This window comes from Fundulus heteroclitus, chromosome 16 (assembly GCF_011125445.2).
Source record: "Fundulus heteroclitus isolate FHET01 chromosome 16, MU-UCD_Fhet_4.1, whole genome shotgun sequence".
NCBI lineage: Eukaryota > Metazoa > Chordata > Actinopteri > Cyprinodontiformes > Fundulidae > Fundulus > Fundulus heteroclitus.
In genome coordinates this window covers 36,597,172-36,617,683 of record NC_046376.1, presented here as the reverse complement: position 1 = coordinate 36,617,683, position 20,512 = coordinate 36,597,172, and the positions used below count along the sequence as shown (strand labels likewise).

The following is a 20,512-nucleotide window of genomic DNA, read 5'->3' as shown; positions in this document are numbered from 1 at the left end:
GCCTGGTTCTGCTGGAGTTTTCATCTCCTCTGTCTCTTCATGCATGCTCAGTATGAGAGATTGCTGCAAAGCCATCAACAATGCAGACAACCGTCCAACTGTGGCTCCACACTCTTTTATGTAGAAGGAATGCTGCTTGTCAAGATTCGATGCAATCCTGGGTTTCCTTAGATAGGAAACTTTTTTGACCAATCTGTCTGTATGATTTGATTGAATTTGACTTTGTAAGGTGCCTTGAGATGACGTGTTGTGAATTTGCACTATATTAATTAAATTGCATAGAAATTGACTGTGATTGACTGGCGACCTGTCCAGGGTGTGTCTTGCATCTCGCCCTTTGACAGCTGGAGATAGGCACCAGCACCCCTCACGACTCCACAAGGGATAAGCATGTTGGAAAATGGATGGATGGATGGATGGATGGATGGATGGATGGATAGAAATTGAATTGAAGTGCTCCATCACTCTATGTTCCATACTACCAGAGAAAGTCCAGTCACTCCGATAATACACTGACATCTCATTGAAAGAAGTTTAAGCAGCAAAGGTTAATGGACATTTGAGTTTGTTTTTGCTTTTGCATCTCATCATTACACGCATATACATACCACATGCGAGAATTTGCATTATGCCACTGATACTAACACATTCCTTTGTAGTTTTTGTTAACCTTATACTTTATCCTTAATAAATGTTCCTTTTGTGCACTTTAATGTGACATGATCTCCTGTTTTTGTTGTGGCAGTTGTGATATTACTGCCATGATCATAAAAATGGTTTGACTGAATTAGATTGTAATTCTGATCACACAGCCGCAAGTGAGAGAGAGACAGCAAGAAAGCCTCTCTCTCACTCTTTCTCAGCAGGAGGTTAGCTGTGACCACTCCCTACAGATAAACGTCACAGCACATCTCTTCAGCTCTCTCACCTGACTCCAAGCTGCTGAGACACACACCTCCAAACCCTCAGATGACCAGCAACCCCCCCCCCCCCCCTTCCCGGGGCTCCCAAGGAAAGGGGGGGGGGGTCTCCTTCCTCAGCAGCCATATGACTGAAGAGCTCCCACCCCAGCTCTACAGCAGCTCTCTCTCAGACCACATCTCCCTGGAGCAGACAAAGGAGAGGGCCTGGACCATGAGGCCCTGGTCGGCCTGACCGGCGCACATCCAGCACCTGGGGAACTTCTCGTTGCCCGGGGTACATGTCCGGGCAAATAAAGAGCTAAGTCTACTCTCTTGAACCTCATCCCCTGTGGCAGGAACAAAGATCCTGCCTGCAAAACAGCTCTGTTGTATTTCTTCTCAGCCTGTACAGGGAAGAGAACCCCAGACAGAGTTGTAAAGCCAGCAGAATGACCCGCTGTGGAATTCTGAGGAAAAAACCCTGCTCAAATCAGACTGCAACCGGGTCAGAGAGATTCTCCCTACTTTTACGTCCTTCCTGGAATGGCCAATGTGGACACAACTCACAGCTGAGGGTGAAGTAAAAGGTTTATTGGGAAATGTTTTGTAAACCGTTGGACACATGATGCTTACAACAAAGGGCTAACGAAATAGCTCACGCTTGCCTTCCGTTTATTGTACTGCTAATACCATTTGAGTGTATTTTATGGTTTTAACAGGAAGGTTATCTCCACAAGGGTTTCATACATTGATGGGACATTAATGTTTACGTTATCCAGCCTACTCATTATGACTAAAAATTGCATTGTGAATGGGTTGAACACATGCCAAATGTTTTTTTAACTCCATTCCATGCTTTTTGGAATCAGACCTTCAGTGAACAAGGATTCACTGAAGTATTCTGATTATGATCAACCACTTTTGTTTTGTCTTTTGTTTGTTTTCCATGTAAATAGTTCCTTAGCTTAGCTTCTTTTTATCTTCATTTTGCTTAGTAGTTTTAGTTACGTTTCACTAGTAGAGGATTTGTTAATCAAAATATTGTGTTAATTCAGATAAACGGCAATACATAGTGATGTTCTCTGGATGTTCATTTTATTTCTGTTATAAAATTCTTGGACTTGAAAAGAAGTTGTCACTCATTTATTCTATGTGTGTGCAGGTCTTGCTGTTAAAAGATTGCTAGTGCTCGAATTCATTCCTTTCAACCATTGTCTTGATATCATCTTAAGAGCTGATCATCACCAGACAATACTTAACAGACAGAGGTTTATTTAATAAACATTAAATAACTTTAAACAGTGTATAATTGCACAACATGGCTTTAAGCCAGCCATAACAGTAGCGTCCTCTCACTCTTATTTTCATATGAGCCCAACCTGACGGGACGTGTCTCCTGCCAACCCACATAATGGTCAGATGTAAATTATTTTGGCTGATCCCCTGCCATGGTGCTGTGTTTACTTCACATTAAATGTCTGTGCATGCTCAGTGCGTTTTACATATTTCTGCGGCATTGTCACAACACCACCAATGGGCCCGGCATACCTACTTTAGTGTCTTCAGTTGTACTGCATACTCTTATGTGGACAATTTGTCTTCCTGTGGACATGGCCTCAGTTACCTTCTAAAATCCCCTCCCAGTTGTCCTGCATCACTCTTATTAAACTCAACCGGCCTCAGTCCTCCTCAGTATTTAAGCTCCTCTGTTTCATTGTTCCTCTGGTTCCTTCTTCCATTATGCTCTTCCTGGTTCTATGTCCTAGTCTCCCCTGTAAGTTTTCCTTTATTTTAATTAAATCTTGCTTTTCACAATACTCCTACCAAGTATTTGTCTCCATTTTGATCCTACTCCAACACCCCTCATGTCAGTTTTCACGTTTTGCAAAGATTTTAGCTATTAAAAAGGGCTATACATGATCATTGTGGGGTGGGTGTGTTTTGAAACTGCAAAAAAATAAAATAAAAAAATGAGATAAACAAAACATAATTTCAAAAATGTCCAAGTAGCTCTCTTCACAGCTCAGTGGTATAATTGTTATGGGACATGGTTCAGGACACAGGTAGAAAACTATTAGCAGTGAGTGATCCCTAGAGCACACTGACCTCATTTATTGTAAAATAGAAAAAATAAACTATCAAGACATACTGTTGGTAGATGATAAAACTATATTTCATAATTACATACAGTCATGATTAAAAAAGAAAAAAAGGTATAATGATTTGGTCATTACCAGGTTGCAAAATTATTGAAATCTAATCTCACTCTTGTTTCCTGTTTTAATATTGTATGAATTTCTCCAAATATGGTGGAGAGCATCTTGGGCAAACATGTATAATTTGGTCTTTTCTTTCAGAAGGACAGTGTTCTGCAAGTCTTGTGATTTGACAAGAAGCAGTGAACTGACACAGAAGCAGCACTGAAGGTCTCCTTGAAGAACCGAGCTGCGCACTTCTGTTACACCTCACCTTGACAAAAAACGCTGCAGCAGTTGAGAGCAAAGGTAACTGTGGCTGACTGAAAACAAGATAAATGGCTCTTTGTGTTGCTTTGGCACAGATGCTTCTGACAACTTTCTGTTTGTGGTAAGGCGTATTGCGTCACTTCCTGTTTTCTATTGCTGCGGTGTGGATTGTGGTTTGGTTTTCCAGACTCTCTCGTGCTTATCCTTAATCTCTTTGCTGTGACATCCGTTTTTAACACATAAGCACATTTAAAACACATTCTCTTCCCGTTTGGGAACTCCTCGTGTTTCACACAGTTTGCTTTTCTTGGCGTGGTAAAATGTCACTAACATAGCTTTAGCCTAGCTATGTCATGGTTTTTATATGTTTTGCCCACATGCAGACACAATACGGAAGACAGAGTGCAGTTTAAAGATGTTCATTAAAACGGTTCAGGTACAGGGATCGCACGGTTGTGGAGATCCGTCGAGGTCTGAATGTCAATGCCGGAGGAACTGTGGGAAGAGGAGGACAGTGTTTACGAAAGACTAAACCAGATAGAAATTCCCAGAAGCCGTGCCGCTTACCATTTAGTGGAGCGAACCTAACCGGGAAGGGGAAGGTGAGGGAAACTCTGAGGCCGAGTGCTCACGAGGGTAGCCGGTGGTTAGCAGCTGGAGGGCGGACTGATGGCAAGGCGGCGAGGGATCCGGAGCGAGCCACGACAGACAGGGGAGATCTCTGGTTTGACCAGAGATCAGAGGGAACCAGCAGAATCCAGGGAAGGGAATCTCGAGCCCAGCTGGGTAATATCCAGAGAGTACGAGGGGGAATGCCAGAGCAACATCTGAGCTTCGGGGATTCTTGGAAGCTGGTTCGTTGAGCGAGACGTCAAGGCGGGTAAGTAATCCAAACACAAAACTACAAGAAAAGCAGGAGATCCAAAATTAGTCAGGTTTCAAAGGTACGAAAAACTTACGAGTTCAGGTTTGCAGGATCAGGTCAGAGGCCACATCGAACAACGACTGGGTAAGGCTCTGGCGTCTTCCATCTGTCTATGCCTTCCTTAAGACGCCAGTAAACAGCGCTCCAAACGAGCCGCAGGTGTGGGTCACGCCCCCCAGCAAACTAGAACCACCTGTGAAGCAGAGTTCTCTGTTGAATGATGATGTTCAGTAATTCCTCTGCCTCCTTTAGTGATATTGGCACATGTAATAAATGTAGTGCTTTTGTAGTTATGGAGGCAAGGGCCTCAGAATTCAGGCCTCTGTGCAGTTGAAAAACTAGCAGATAGCCACCCTTTAGCTTGTGTGGAGCCACAGAGATTGGCTTCACGTAGCGGTCCTCCAGCAGCACCCGAGCAGCCGGGTGAAAAGGCCGGCTGGGTGACAATACGCAGGAAGCAAGCTCTAGATTCCATCCCCAAGGTCACCACCAACCCATCTGTGTTTCTAACAGATTTCCCCAACTCAGCGACACACCCACTGAGAAGTCGACTGTGGTACTTGGCAGCTCCATAATCAGAAACGTGACACCAGGGACCATAGTCAAATGCCTGCCAGGGGCCAGAACGGGCAACATCAAATCCTACCAGAAACTGCTGGCTAAGGAAAAGAATAAATACAGTAAGATTGTTATTCACGCTGGCGGTAATGACACCCGGTTACGCCGATCGGACGTCACTAAAGTTAGTGTTGCTTCGGTGTGTAAGTTTGCTAAAACAATGTCAAATTTTGTCTGGTCTCCTGCCTGATCTGACCAGTGATGACCGCTGGTTGTCTGGGTGGTGTCCTGAAAACGACGTGGGCTACACTGATAACTGACGAACTTTCTGGGGAAAACCTGGTCTGATCCGGAGAGACGGCATCCATCCCACTTTAGATGGTGGAGATCTTCTTTCTAGGAATCTGGCCGGATTTGTTAGTTCCCCAAAATGCTGACAACCCAGGGTCCAGAACAGGAAGCAGAGCCGTAGTTTAACACACCTCTCTGCAGCGTCTGTACATTTACCCACCCATTACCCTTTTGAGACAGTGTCTTTCCCACGGCCAAAACTGAACAGATTAAAAACGGATCTAAAAGGAGCAAATCATAAGAATCGCATAAAAATCAATATGACTCAACTTGAACGAAAAAATAAAACAATTAAATGTGGTGTATTAAATGTAAGGTCTCTCCATCCAAAGACTTTGTTAGTTAATTAATTGATTTCTGAAAATTAGATTGATTTATTTTGTCTCAGAAACCTGGCTACAAGAGGATTACATTGGTCTAAATGAGTCAACTCCCTCCAATTATTTAAATTTCCACATTCCCAGAACTACAGGAAGAGGAGGAGGAGTCGCAACCATCTTTCAGTCTGATTTATTAATTATTCCCAGGCCAATTATTAACTACAATTCTTTTGAACATTCAACCCTCAGTTTCCCTCATTCAAACTGCAAAGCAATAAAACTTCTTCTTGTCGTGTTCTTTTTAAGATGTTTGACCCACATGCAGATGGGCGGTCCGGTGGAACAGAGAGGGATCCGAGCAGTGGTGGCGGTATGAGTGATCTGTGGACAGCTGAAGGAACCAGTGGGGTCCAGTGGGAGTCCTCAGCCCAGCTTGGTAACACCAAGGGACCGTCAGGGTTTAGCTTGGGCATGAAGAAGAGTCTGGAGAGGGAGTCGTCAGGAGTCTAGATTCAAGGACGTCTGGGCTCGAGAAGACGCTTGGAGTGGAATCCAAGACAAGAGGCAAAACCTGAAGCACAGGAGACAAGGGTTAACAAAGGAACAAGAGAGCCTTCAGGAGACACAAGGCAAGGTGCTAGAGAGCACGAGCTTGATGTGGGAGACGTGGAAAGTGGGATGGATCCGAGAGTGAGGAGGAAAGCGGAGATGGACAGCAGTGGGGCTGATAATGGAGGTGATCTCGTAAGGGCCAGTGTAGCGGGGAGCCAACTTACGGCGCGCAGAAGGGAGGTGCTGGGTAGTAAGCCAGGCTCGCTGACCGGGACGGCAACGGGGAGCAGGATCTCGCCTCCAGTCAGCGAATTGGTGGTTTTGCTCAGCAGTTCTGTGCAGGGCCCGGATGATCTGGGACCAGAACTTCTGGCAGCGGTTGATGTGGTGTTGGACGGAGGGGATTGCAATCTGATGCTAATCAGAGGGAAGGAGTGGAGGTTGGTAACCAAGGGAGGCTTCGAAGGGAGATAAACTGGTGGCGGTGTAGGCGTGAGAGTTATGGGTGTATTCTATCCATGGGAGGAACTTGTTCCAATCAGAGGGATTGGTGGAGGTCAGGCAACGGAGTGTGGACTCCAGTTCCTGGTTAAGTCGTTCTGTCTGACAATTGGTCTGCGGGTGGTACCCGGAGGTGAGGGTGTACCTGGCCCCAAGGGCCGAGGCAAACTCTCTTCACAGCCGCAAGGTGAATTGAGGGCCACGGTCAGACAGAATCTCCTTCGGGATGCCGTGCACAAGAAAGGCATGCTTAACCAGGAGCTGGGTCGTCTGGAGGGCAGAGGGGAGCTTATGGAGGGGAACCAGGTGGCAAGCCTTAGAGAAACGGTCAATGATGGTGAGAATGACTATCATGACTTGGTAAACCTGGAGACCAGTTATGAAATCTAATGCAATGTGGGACCACAGGCATTTAGGGATGGGCAGTGGCTGGGGGAGACCCGCAGGGGGTCTGTTGGAGGCCTTGTTTTGAGCACAGACGGGAGATACTCCCGACGTCTTTGGGCATTGAGGGCCACCAGAAACATTGTGAGAGGAAGGTAAGGTTTCGGTGGATTCCTGGAAGGCCTTGGTTGTGTGGGCCCACTGATAACGTGGGGACGAACGGAGGAAGGAACATAGGTTCGATCGGGAGGGCCACTTCTGGGGTCCGTTCTAAGCAAAGAGTTTGGATGATTTGTTCTTCGATCTCCCAGTGGAGGGCGCCGAAGGTGCATGTTGGTGGTAGGATGGGAGCTGGTTCTTTATCCGCATCCTGCAGGGCATGGAGACAAGAAAGGGCATCAGGTTTTTGGTTCTTGGAGCCGAGGCGGTAGGTGATGGACAGATTAAAGCGGGAGAAGAACAGTGACCAACGGGCTTGTCGTGGGTTAAGGCATTTAGCGGACTGCAGGTAGGCTGTGTTTTTATGGTCTGTCCAAATGATGATGGACTGCTCGGATCCCTCCAACCAATGGCACCATTCCTCCAGGGCGAGTTTAATGGCCAGCAGTTCACGGTCATCAACATCGTAATTCAACAAAGGAGCTTGAAGAATGGCTTCAAAGAAAGTGCGCGAAACTGAACATGTAGACAAAGAGATCGAAGATGAAGATAGGAAGAGAAAAGAAAATCGGCAGAGCCAGTTTATCAACAACCCAAAAACAACACAGCCAAAATCGCTTATGAAATGCACGCACACACATCAGAAATATTCAACACAGTTAAAACAAACTCCGTCTCGGAGTAATTAAGCATTAAACTAATTTCTAATAGGCTCTGCCCAGGCACAATATATATATATATATATATATATATATGTATATCACCTTGTGGGTGAAAAAGAGAAATAAGAGTAAAATCCTCGGCTCCGGATCTGCGGGCGTCCTGCAGCTGTGGCAGCGGCACATGTCCGTGAGTGGCAGAAGGAAGAGGGAAAAACCCACACAGTCTCTGAGCTTTCAGACGCTTTGTTTGGCCAAAACAAGAGCGGAGTATGATGATCACTTGGAGATAGTGGCTTCCAGTAGGGTCAAAAATGAATTCAAAGTACTTTTAAAGTTGCCTTCCTGCATAGAAAAACAGGTTGGTTCAGCAACTCGGACCAGTGAGGACTCAAACCCGTGCCACGTGGGGAAAATCCCAACGGGAGGAACAGCTGTATGTCTTCCCAGTTGGAGTGGTGCTAGTGAAGAAGGATGAGTTGAGCACGCTGGGCGCTTTTATGCCCTTCCATAGCAACAAGATGAGGTCGCCAGGGGCTGGTGGTCAGTGTAACCATGTTGCATGCTGAGAGCTGGAGCCTGTCATGTCATAAAGATGGAATGGCTGTTGATTGCCCACACCTTGTTCTTACCATTGAGCTGGCAGGTATTTGGCTGTTGATGCTCTCCTTGTGCCCTGTTCATGGTTGCCATTTGCTTGTGGATTTCCGTGGTACTTATATCTCTCTCCAACATCTGGTATTCTCCCTTCTGGGAGTGCAATTCCCTCTGTGTGGATTAACTTCTCTCTTTCTGTCACCATCCGGACACATTTCTCCAGCCCGAATGACTTTCCGATGCCCCTGCCGTAGATCAGCGTAGTGTGGATCAGTGAGTCAATGTCTCACTCACTTTTAGCGTACACCTTGAAGTTGGCCTCAAGCGTGCTTTTCCACATCCTCACAGACTTTGCCATTAATGAAGACCTTCAGAGTGTTGTTGATCTTGTACAGCTGTGTTGATCCATGTGCCCACTAATCTTAGATGCTAGGATGCCTGACAGGAGCTTCCATTTTGTGGAGAGACAGGTTATTGGCTGAGGATTTCAAGATTCTTTATTGTCACTTTGTGTTACCGAGTACACATAATGAAGTCAAACAAACATACAAACAAACAGTCAATGAACAAGGGTTACAGTGTTTTTTTTCCATTCTAGCGTTCAAGAGAGATTAAAAAGTAAAAGGATGATTCAAAAGTTTGTATGGCCCTCAACTCTCACCCTCATTCGGGTGATCAAAACATCCTTTGAGCCAAGCCAATAACAACCCTAACAACTCCTCGTTACAGAGGAGTGGACCAGTTTCAGTCCAATCTGCTGGCTTAATGGCTTTAACGACCGCCCATTACTAAGGGGTGGACCTGTTTCGGTTGAATTTGCATGTTATATAAGCCATTGCAAGGCTCTTGTTTGCCAATGGTATAAAGCTTGCTACTCCACATTACTCCAGACTTTCTGAATTGAGAAAGCTTCCTGGAGAGGAAGCGAAACGTCTTCAACTACGGAAAACAAGTCAAGTTGCTTTGTTTTTTACCTTTTTTTGGAAGAATGATCTGGCACTGATCAATGGGTTTGAAGGCTGGTTATATACAAACTAATGCAGGTGGATCAAATGAGCAGATGAGTGATCAGAACAGACATCAGTGCCGAGATCCTGCCAGAACTCAAACCAAGACTGAACACAGAAACATACCAGAAAAGAAACAAGAAATAACACAAAACAGAACCTAAACTACAACAGAAACTCAAACTATGACACTTTAGCTGTTAAGTGGAGAGACCTTTTCAGTTTCCTGAGGAAGAAGAGCCATTGTTGGGTCTTCTTCACCAGGTGGGAGGTGTTCACCGTCCAGGAGAGGTCGGAGGAGATGTGAATGCCTAGGAATCTAATGCTGTCCACGGACTCCACCACTTTCCCCTGTATGCAGAGAGGAGCGTGTTCATTCCTCCTGGACCTCCTGTAATCTAGTATGACCTCCTTGGTCTTACTGGTGTTCAGAATCAGGTTGTCACTGGACTTAGACTTAGACATCTTTATTTGTCATTTTGTATGTACAGAGTGCATACAGAATGAAATTTCATTGCATACAGCTTGTACTTAAAAGTAAACAATTGAAATGTAAATAATGCAGGAAAATTGCAGCAGTGATTAAAAAGTAAACAATTGAAATGTAAACAATGCAGGAGAAGAGGACAATGAAAACCATTTGTATGTGCAGAAATGATGGTGCAAAAGCCATTTGTGCAAAACTGCATTTGGAAACTGCAAGTTCGGCAGCATTTGTAATGCTAGATTAAGATGCAATGGTGCAAATGTGCAAAAAGTGGTGCAGGGTCCAGTTTAGAGTTCAGCAGTTCAACAGTCTGATGACAAAAGGGAAAAAGCTTTTGCAGAACCTGGTGGACCTGCAGAGGATGCTGTGGAACCTCTTCCCAGAAGGTAGCAGGGAGAACAGTCCATGGTGGGGGTGTAAGGGGTCTTTTATGATGTTTCGGGCTCGGGACACACAGCGCTGAGATGAAATGTCCTTAATGGAGGGAAGAGGAGCACCGATGATCTGTCCTCACCACTCTCCTCACATTTTTCCAGTTGGTGGCATGGCAGTCTCCACACCACACTGAGAGACAGCTGGTCAGAATGCTCTCTATGGTGCTTCTGTAGAAGGTCGTGAGGATGGGCGGGGGCCGGTGGGCTCTCCTCATCCTCTGCAGGAAGTACAGCCATTTCTGTGCCCTCTTCACCAGTGACGTGGTGTTCACAGACCAGGAGAGGTTTTCCATGATGTGCACCCCCAGGAACTTGGTGCTGCTGACCACCTCCACAGCTGAGCTGTTGATGAGCAGTGGAGCGTGGTGCGGCCGGTTCTTCCTGAAGTCGACGATGATCTCCTTCGTCTTCTCCACGTTCAGGATCAGGCTGTTGTCTCTGCACCAGCCCACCAGTTGCTCCACCTCCTCTATGTAGTCCTGTCGTTGTCGTTTCTGATCACGCCCACCACCGTTGTCGTCAGCAAACTTCACGATGTGATTGGTGGTGAACCTGGGGACGCAGTCGTGTGTCATCAGGGTGAACAGCAGGGGGCTGAGGACGTAGCCCTGAGGGGAGCCCGTGCTAAGGGTGATGACATCAGAGGTGTTCTGTCCAACCCGGACTGACTGAGGTCTGTTGGTGAGGAAGTCTAGCAGCCAGTTGCGAAGGGGTGTGCCGAAGCCCAGATGTTCCAGTTTTCCCACCAGGTGCTGTGGGATGAAGGTGTTAAACGCTGAACTGAAGTCCAGGAACAGCATCCGCACATCCGTATTCTTCTCCTCCAGGTGTGGCAGGCTCAGGTGAAGAGCAGAGAAGATGGCGTCCTCAGTGGAGTGGTTTCGCCGGTAGGCAAACTGGAACGGGTCGAGTGTTGGGGGAAGACTGGAGACAATGTGTTGTTTCACCAGCCTTTCAAAGCACTTCATCACGATGGGAGTCAGTGCAACAGGCCGGTAGTTGTTGAAGCAGGTGACTTGAGGTTTCTTCGGCACCGGAATGATAGAGGCAGACTTAAAGCATGCTGGCACTGTGGCTTGGTCCAGCGAGGTGTTAAAAATGTCTGTGAGGACACCAGCCAGTTGACCTGCACACTCCTTGAGCACCCGCCCAGGTATGTTGTTGGGACCTGGGGCCTTCCTCGGGTTGACTCTCCTTAGAGTCTTCTACAAGTTGGCTGTGTCAAGGCAGAGGACCTCCTCTTCCTGATGGGGAACAGCCTTCACTGCTGATTAGTGCCTCAAACCTACCAAAGAAGTTATTTAGTCCATTGAGGAAGTCCGCATCAACTTCACCCACCGGGGGTAAGGGCGTGTTGTATTCAGTGATCGCCTGTATGCCTTTCCACATGCTCCTGGTGTTGCTAGCGTCATGGATAAGCTCCTGGATTTTCTTAGTGTGGTTCTGCTTTGCTAACCGGATGGCCTGGTTCAAGTTGGCTCTCGATGACCTCAGTGCCTCCTTGTCACCAGACTTGAAGGCTGAGTTCCAAGCTTTTAGCGCTTGACGGACCTTCACAGTAATCCAGGGTCGTTGGTTGGCTCGGGTGATGATGTTTCTTGGTGGTGCTGATGTCCTCAATGCATTTGTTGATGTAGGCTTACACAGTCATGGCGTACTCATCAATGTTTATCTTGTCGTCATAAGTTGCAGCAGCCTTGATCATGTCCCAGTCAGAGCACTCAAGACAGTCCTGGAGTGCCTCCATTGCTCCCTCAGTCCACACCCTCACCTGCCTTGCTGTAGGTTTAGCTCTGATCAGCAGGGGCATGTATGCAGGGAATAGCATCACAGAAAGATAAACTAAAGAGCCCAGGTGGGGGTGGGGGGCTGCCTTGAATGCACCTTTAATATTTGTGTAAACCAGGTCTAGAGTCTTCTCTCCCCCGAGTTGCAAAATCCATGTGTTGGTAGAACTGAGGCAGAACAGTTTTTATATTTGCCTGGTTAAAATCCCCAGCAATGATGAAAACACCCTCCATGTGTGCAGATTGGCTCAGCGATAGTCCGATTGAGGACGCTCATAGCCTCTGTTGTATTAGCGCTAGGAGGAACATAAACCGCTGTGATAATAACAACAGTGAACTCTCTGGGCAGGTAAAATGGTCTGCCACTAACAGTTAGCATCTCGATGTCCGGAGAACAAAAGCTTATGACTAATCTAGCATTTTTACACCAGGTGTTATTGATGTAAACGCAGAGTCCGCCTCCTCGGGTCTTGCCGCTGAGTTCTTTGTTTCTGTATGCGCGGAAAGTAGCTAGCCCATCCAGGCTAACGGCGTGGTCTGGGATTGATGATGTGAGCCATGTTTCGGTCAGGATCAGAGCGCAGCATTCTCTAAACTTCATCTTTGCAGAAAGTTCGAGTTGTAGATGGTCCATTTTGTTGTCTAGTGAGCGGACGTTGGACAGCAGGATGGAAGGGAGCGGCGACCTGAAGGGGTTAGCCTTCAGCCTGGCTGCTAAACCCCCGCGACAGCCGCGTTTCTTCAGCCGGCTACACCGCTTTCACTTGGCCCTCCTTCGGCGTCAGCTGCTCGGCGAGTTCGCGGCGCCGTGACCTCATCCCTGTAGTGGGACTCATCATTGTTGGAGATGAGACTCACTACAATGGTGTTGTCCGCAAACTTTCACCACTGTCTTTGTGGGGTGGACAGCAGAGCAGTCTAGGGTGAAAAGGGTGAAGAGAGCAGGGCTGAGGACACAACCATGCAACATTCCTGTGTTGAGGTTCAGTGGAGCAGATGTGTGTTTCCCTATCCTCACCACCTGGGGCCTCTTGATGAGGAAGTCACTGATCCAGGAGCGTCCTCTGTGGAGCGATTCTCCCTGTAGGCAAACTGCAGGCTGTCCAGGACAGCGGGAATGGCGTCCTTGCTGTACTTTAGGGGGATCCTCTCAAAGTACTTCATGATGACGGGGGTCAGAGCATTTGGACGATAATCATTGAGGCAGGTGATGGTTGGTTTCTTGGGGGCAGGCACGATAACGGATGATTCAGACAGGCAGGAACCATGGAGAGCTGCAAGGAGAGGTTGAAGATTACCAGAAAAACCCTTGCTAGCTGGTCAGCACACGATTTAATCGTCCGGGCTGGACCTGCGGCCTTGTTGGTGTTGATCTTTTTCAGGGAGGAGGTCACTTGGTGGAGCTGCAGGACGAGAGGCTGATGGTGCTCCTCTGGCTGGATAAGATGTTCAGGCTCTCTGTTGCTTGGAGAGTCAAAGCGTGCAAAGAAGCTGTTTAAGGTATCAGGGAGAGCCGGATCATTGCTCAGCCGCTGGTCGCTTCGCTGGTAGTCTGTGATGCCTCTCTACATGTCGCATGGATTTTTGCTGCTGAAGCGGTCCTTGATGTGCTGCTTGAATCTGTACTTTGACTTCTGAATGCCTCACTTCTAGTCCTACTGTAGGCCAGTCTGTCTTCAGATCTGAATGCTGCATCCCAGGCCTTCAACAGAGACCGCGCCGAGCTGTCCACCCATAGTTTCTGCTTAGAGAACACTCTGATTGTCTTTGTGGGTAGGACAGCATCAGTGCATGGATATAGTAAAGCACAGATGATGTGTAGCTTTCTAAGTCAGTGCCCTCTTTAAATACATCCCAGACAGTGTTTCCAAAACAGTCTTGTAGAGCTGAGCAGGCCCCTTCCTTCCAAACCTGAATGTTTTTCATCAGGTCTGGTTCTGCAGATCAGTGGCTTGTAGGCAGGGATCTGCTCTGCAGAGATGTGATCTGATGAACCGAAGAGGGGCTGCAGCAGCTTTGTATGCTCCCGGGATGTTAGAGTAAACTTTATGTAATGTATTATTGTCTCTGGTCGAGAACTTAATAAATTATTAGATCTTGGGGAGCACAGCTTTTAAATGAACATGGCAAAAGTCCCCAGCAGCTATCGTAGTGGTTTCTGGATTACTGTTCATTTGGCCAGTAACAAAACAGTAAAGTTCCTCAAAAGCTATCTTAGCATTAGCTTTTGCAATGATTATCACAGAGCTGAGCTACGTATCTAGCCAGTTTAAATGATCTGCACTTAACTGCAATGTATTTCAGGTCAGGTGAACAGAAGGAGATTTTTACCGAAGTGCACCAGATGTTGTGAATACAGATCATCAGACCAGAGATAAGGTTACCCTTATCTCTGGGCCTCCAAACTGGATAGAGTGGAGCTTCTGTTGTCCGTCGCAGGTGGGGATGAATAAAGTCCAGATTCGATGATCGGTACAGTTTGTGCACTCCGGGGTTGGGTCACAGTTCCAACAGCTCCTCTCTCCTGTATTGTATAAGAGCTTGAAGTAGTGATAAAATGGGTAAAAACCAAAAAGCAAACAAAACTAACTGGAGCTCCTTGGTGGCTGCAGTATCCTGGGCTGCCATGAGATAGTTGGTAAGGGCCGTCCCCTTATGGGGGTCTGTCATTATCAGGACTACTCAGCCATTAGTCAACCATTCATGGTGGATCCCATTCATCAGCAGTTGGTTAATTTGCACTGCTAGGCATTCATGAAGAGAAATCAGCTCCTTCAACCAGTAGGTGTGGATCATATCCGGGCCTGGTGCTGTCTAGTTCTTCATACATGAGAGTCTTTGTTGGATGTCTGCCATTGTGATGGTCACTGGACTTTGTTCAGGGAGATTATTCTGGTCTGCCCTTAGATCTATTAGCCACTGTGCATCATTGTTATGTGATGCTTTTTATCCCATATCATGAATTCTGACAATTGGCTTTCTTCTTTCTGTGTTGCCTTGATTTCAGCTTCCAACCTTCTCTTCCATGGTGGACATTGTCCATTATGGCCGTGCTTAACATTACCTTTGCCAAGCATCTCAAGGATCACTGGTGATGTACTGTAAATCAGCTCATTGGTCTCTGTGATGCTCACCGTAGTGCTGTATTCACATAATCTAGGCGATCCTGTGGGTTAGGGGTAGGGTTAGGGTCAATGTCGGGGTTAATTTCACCATGATCTTATCTCTAAGGTCAGATGTTCTCCCATTCAATTGACGGGGTGCCCCCTATCTGACTGTGTGTCTGAGTTCCCCCTTGAACTACCTGTGAAAATATCTCTTGGATCTCTAGTTGTGAAAGCAAATGCTGTTTGTGGATGTTGGAATACTGAGTTACTAGCTGTTTCGCTGTTAGTTTAGACTGTGGATATCGAAGAATTCATGTTTTCTACAGTCTTTTCATGTAGCCCCGTTGACTAGGGTTACTGGAGTAGTATCATTCCAATAGTGCCTTATGGTCTTCTCGAGTCCTTTGTCGTCATGTTCCAGTAGCCCATTTGTCATCAAAGTGTCCTGGTTCCTCAACTCTTGACGCAGACCTTTTTTGACCGGTATGAGCCGGTATGGTTCAGTTTATGCGCTCTCATCATGTATATGAGGTAGGGAGTTAGCCTTAATGGTCTTGCTCAAGGACCAATACTGGATGATGTTATAAGCCCACTATATGTACTATATGCACACTATATATACAGTGCTCAAAAAAATAAAGGGAACATTAAAATAACATATCCCAGATCTGAATGAATGAAATATTCTTATTAAATACTTAAATACTGCTGACAACATAATCTCACAAAAAACTATCTATGTAAATCAAATGTATTAACCCATAGAGGTCTGGGTTTGGAGCCAGACTCACAATTTAAGTGGAAAAACACACTACATGCAGATATAACTTTGATGTAATGTCCTTAAAACATGACAAAAGGAGGCTCAGTAATGTGTGTGGCCTCCATGGGCCTGTACAATGCCTGGGCATGCTCCTGATGATGTGGCGGATAGTCTCCTGAGGGATCTCCTTTGAGACCTGGACTAACGCATCTGCCAACTCCTGGACAGTCTGTGGTGCAACGTGGCGTTGGTGGATGGAGCGAGACATGATGTCCCAGATGTGCTCAATTGGCTGAGTTCTTGGAGTTAAATTGAAGTCTGAGTTCCCCAGACTTCAATTTAAGTCTGGGGAACGGGCGTGCCAGTCTTTAGCATCAATGCCTTTGTCTTGCAGGAACTACTGACACACTCCAGGCACATGCTATATATATATGTGTATATATGTGTGTAGAGAGAGAGAGAGAGAGATAGATAGAGAGAGAGAGAGAGAGAGAGAGGCCAATTGGCTGAGTTCTGCAGCTGAGTGTCTTGTGCAGTATGAATGGACAGAGCAGAAGCAATTTTTTTCATGTTCTTCCGATCCCAACTACGAGACAAAAACTCTTTGTTCTCATGGCGTATATAACAAGCTTTAGTCAAATAGAATTGATTTTCAGGACAGCCTTTTACGCCCATGTAAGCCACTGGGCTTTCACATAACAACCTTTTGTTACATTTTGGAACCAGTTCTGTATATTTGTACATTTGGTGTTAAACTACTTTTACAAGTTGGCAAAGAACAGCTCATATTTACACTGCCCTGATATAGTAAGCCGTAGAAATTAAAGAGGGTGTCCTTTGTATTCACTAAAATTGTAGATAGAGAAAATTCCTCTATGATGATTGAACAATTTTGGAATAAACATTTCAATTAAATCCCACAAGCCAACTTTCCCAAGACAAAGTCAATTTTAAATTGAGATATAAAACACCCATAATACTGTATAAGAGGACATGGCCTGTAGTTCTTCTTACATACATAAATGAATGTATCTGTACAATGAATAAAAAAAATGTGTAAGACTGTGACTGAGTTTACACTAATATGATAGATAACACTCACTAATGATGTAATGACTCTGCCTGGTCCTGCACAGTGTCTCAAAGTTTTGCCTCCTCAGCTCCTGCAATCAGGTCTGAATAGTTGCATCTGCAGCAGCTCCAATCAAATGGAGTTGCAGCACCTGGGGAGACCACTATATATTCTTGCCTCGCCCAGTGTGTAACTACCAGAAACTTGAAACCTTTGTGTGAGTAGACCATCAGGTGTTCTTTCAATTCAATTCAATTAAATTTTATTTATATAGCGCCAATTCATGAACCATGTCATCTCAAGGCACTTTACAAATTTAAACTAAATCAGATTACAGACTGGGTCAGATTATACAGATTGGTAAAAAATTGTCCTAAGGGAACCCAGTAGATTGCATCAAAGTTCCGACAAGCAGCATTCACTCCTGGAGAAGCGTAGAGCCACAGAATCTCCAGCAGAACCAGGCTCAGTAAGAACGGTCATCTGCCTCGACCAACTGGGGGTTACAGAAGACAGAGCAGAGACCCAATAAGAGAGACAAAAAAGCACAGAAGCACACATTGGATCACTCCATCAAAATCAGTGCAACTTCTCTGATTCTGAGAAGGTTAGTGGCTTTTATTAAGTGTTCTCACATCTCCACTGAGCTGTTTTCTGCCATTAACCTTGTTATCCTCCTTGCGTGGGGTAAGGATGCACGCTCCAGTCGCTTCCTGTTCCAGCTACACCAGTATTTCAAAAAACGTTTTTAACTCTTTCCTGCTGTTGGCTGAATTATCGGGTCTCCATCTTCTGATCTATTACAAATGAGGAACTGATCCATAGCAAAAAAGGGACAGTTCTAACTATACAAACCTTCCATCACAATATTTCATGAGTAACATCAGATCATTAAAACAAATGATTCAAACCAGTTTATGTTATAAGACGTGAGTCCTGACCTCAGCCAAACAATACAAATTTTTGATTACTTGCCTGTTCTTGTCCAATATCACTGTTTGACCTCAAAGACATGCGTTTGGAAGAATTATGAAATCTTCTCATTCGTACAAGTTCATCTCAGCGAAAGCCTTTGCCAGAAGAGCTTAAGCTGATAATGATGCAAAGGTCAGTATAACATCACAATAAACCCTATGAACAAAGAATAGGATGTCAGTTAAGTGTATTGTGTTTTCAGTGTAAATGTGCTGTGAATTATGTTGTGAACAGAAGGGACAATAACTGCCCTTTTTAATGTCATAACTGTTCTCTGCACATTTAATATCTTCAGACTTCACAGGGGGTTTTGTTTGTGTAGGCGTGCATGAATGTGACTGTACACGTATGGGTCTAGATGTGCGTAAGCTGGGGTCTTTCTAAAGCATTACTGGAATAAATGTGCTCACATATTCAGAGTGACGTCCTCTGGAATAGAGCAAGTTATACAGATGTGTGTGTGTGTTGGCCTGTGAGCAGGTGTAGAGAAAACTGGGCAAGAACTGAGATGACGCCAGATCCCTAGAGATACAATAGCTTCACATACACTTAGGTGAGAACAGTTCCATGTTTTCCATGATGACAGTCATGAGGTCATCATAACAATAAATTATACACTCCGGTCAGGAGGGAAATAATTTTCTCTAGCAGAAACACTTCCTCGTGGAATGGTGCTGTTTTCTTTGGCAGTCACTTTACCCTAAACACAAACCAGGTTAATCTCATATATCTGATTTGTACTGTGTGAGTCTGCAGTGTGTCATTCTTTTGACTTTCTTAGAAAGATTTATGACATTTTAGAATAAAATACATTGTCTTTTGAAAGTATTTGCGCTTGTTAAACTTTTCTGCAGTTTGTCATTATACAGTGACACATTTCAATATATTTTAGATAGGGTTTTATGTGACTAACAGATAAACCCTATTTCCATTGCAAGTCCCAGGATTTAAAGCCGCAGGCTTTGGTTTCCCGGTGTAAACCAAAGCCTAGGGCCTTCAAGTTTGACATGTTTCCATTTACTAGTGGCCATTTATGTACAGTCATGGACTAAATTGTTGGTACCCCTCTGTTAACAGAAAATCCAAGAATGGGCTCTGAAATACCTTGAAACTTTGGAAGCAAATGTGTCTCAATATTCAAGTTAGAATGCATAAATAGAACTGCTTTTTCCTTTTCAAAATGCAGCTGCAATTTGACTCATAAATAAAGTAAAAAAAAACCCAAAAAAAACTGCATTTTCATTTTCTTTTCAGAGACTGATCATTTTGTAAATTAATTAAAATGATTAATGAAATAAAATGTAACATTTAATTTTCAAAAGATACCCTGGCAAAAACTGAAAAGTCAAATTTGAAAATTAAAATGTATTAGCATTCATTCCAGTCATAGCTGCATTCAAACTCATAAATAAAATGAAAAATAACTCATCCAAACAGCAGTTTTATTTTCATCTTCAAGACTACTGATTGTGTGACATAACAAAAGAGAAAACTAAAAAGAAATTGCTTTTTCATTTTCATGTCTACCAAAAAAAGGTGTAACATAAATCATTTTGAATTCACAATTCCAGGTGCCGTAGGAGAGTGACGTCAGTGACCCAGACTGCTCAGTCATTGAAGTCAATCCTCCACTTTGAAAACCATAGACATTATATGCGTAGATTCCTCATTACGTGCTGGAGCGCATCCTGTGGTGCCGCCATATTGGATGGGTCTCTCCTGCTGTAGGCTGGCATTGTAATATTCTGGGTTCTGTTCTGATTTATGTTTAAGTTATTTTGCCCTCCTGCCTTAGGTTCTCTGGTTGCTTTGAGTTTTGTCTTGTCTAGGTTCTTGTTTACTGTTAGTTTATCCTGTTTTGTCATCAGTTTTAGTCTTAGGTTTATTTTCTGTTTTAGGTTTGTACTGGCCGTGGAACACTGGACCAGCTCTATACCCTCAGCAGGATTCTTGAGGGGGCATGGGAGTTTGCCCAACCAGTCTACATGTGTTTTGTGGATCTGGAGAAGGCATTCGACCGTGTCCCCCGGGGGATCCTGTGGGGGGTACTCCGGGAGTATGGAGTACCGGACCCTTTAATAAGGGCTGTCAGGTCTCTGTACGACCGGTGTCAGAGTCTGGTCCGCATTGCCGGCAGTAAGTCGGACTCGTTTCCGGTGAGAGTTGGACTCCGCCAAGGTTGCCCTTTGTCACCGATTCTGTTCATAACTTTTATGGACAGAATTTCTAGGCGCAGCCAAGGTGTTGAGGGGATCCGTTTTGGTGGCCTTAGGATTGCGTCTCTGCTATTCGCGGATGACGTGGTCCTATTGGCTTCATCAGGGCGTGATCTACAGCTCTCACTGGAGCGGTTCGCAGCCGAGTGCGAAGCGGCCGGGATGAAAATCAGTGCCTCCAAATCCGAGACCATGGTCTTGAACCGGAAAAGGGTAGAGTGCCTTCTCCGGGTTGGGGAGGATGTCCTGCCCCTAGTGGAGGAGTTCAAGTATCTTGGGGTCTTGTTCACG

General features: G+C 45.3%; 1 protein-coding gene across 2 annotated transcripts in view; it reads left to right on the top strand.

The window, feature by feature from the left end:
* Window positions 1-408: 408 nt before the first annotated feature.
* LOC110366475 (protein ANTAGONIST OF LIKE HETEROCHROMATIN PROTEIN 1-like) overlaps window positions 409-20,512 on the top strand; it is a 49,024-nt gene continuing 28,920 nt past the window's right edge. For both annotated transcript variants that reach the window (XR_002426712.2, XR_004933023.1), the window contains exons 1-2: window positions 409-1,477; window positions 3,260-3,406. The gene's annotated coding sequence lies outside the window, so the exon portion shown is untranslated. The remainder of the gene's footprint in view (window positions 1,478-3,259; window positions 3,407-20,512) is intronic.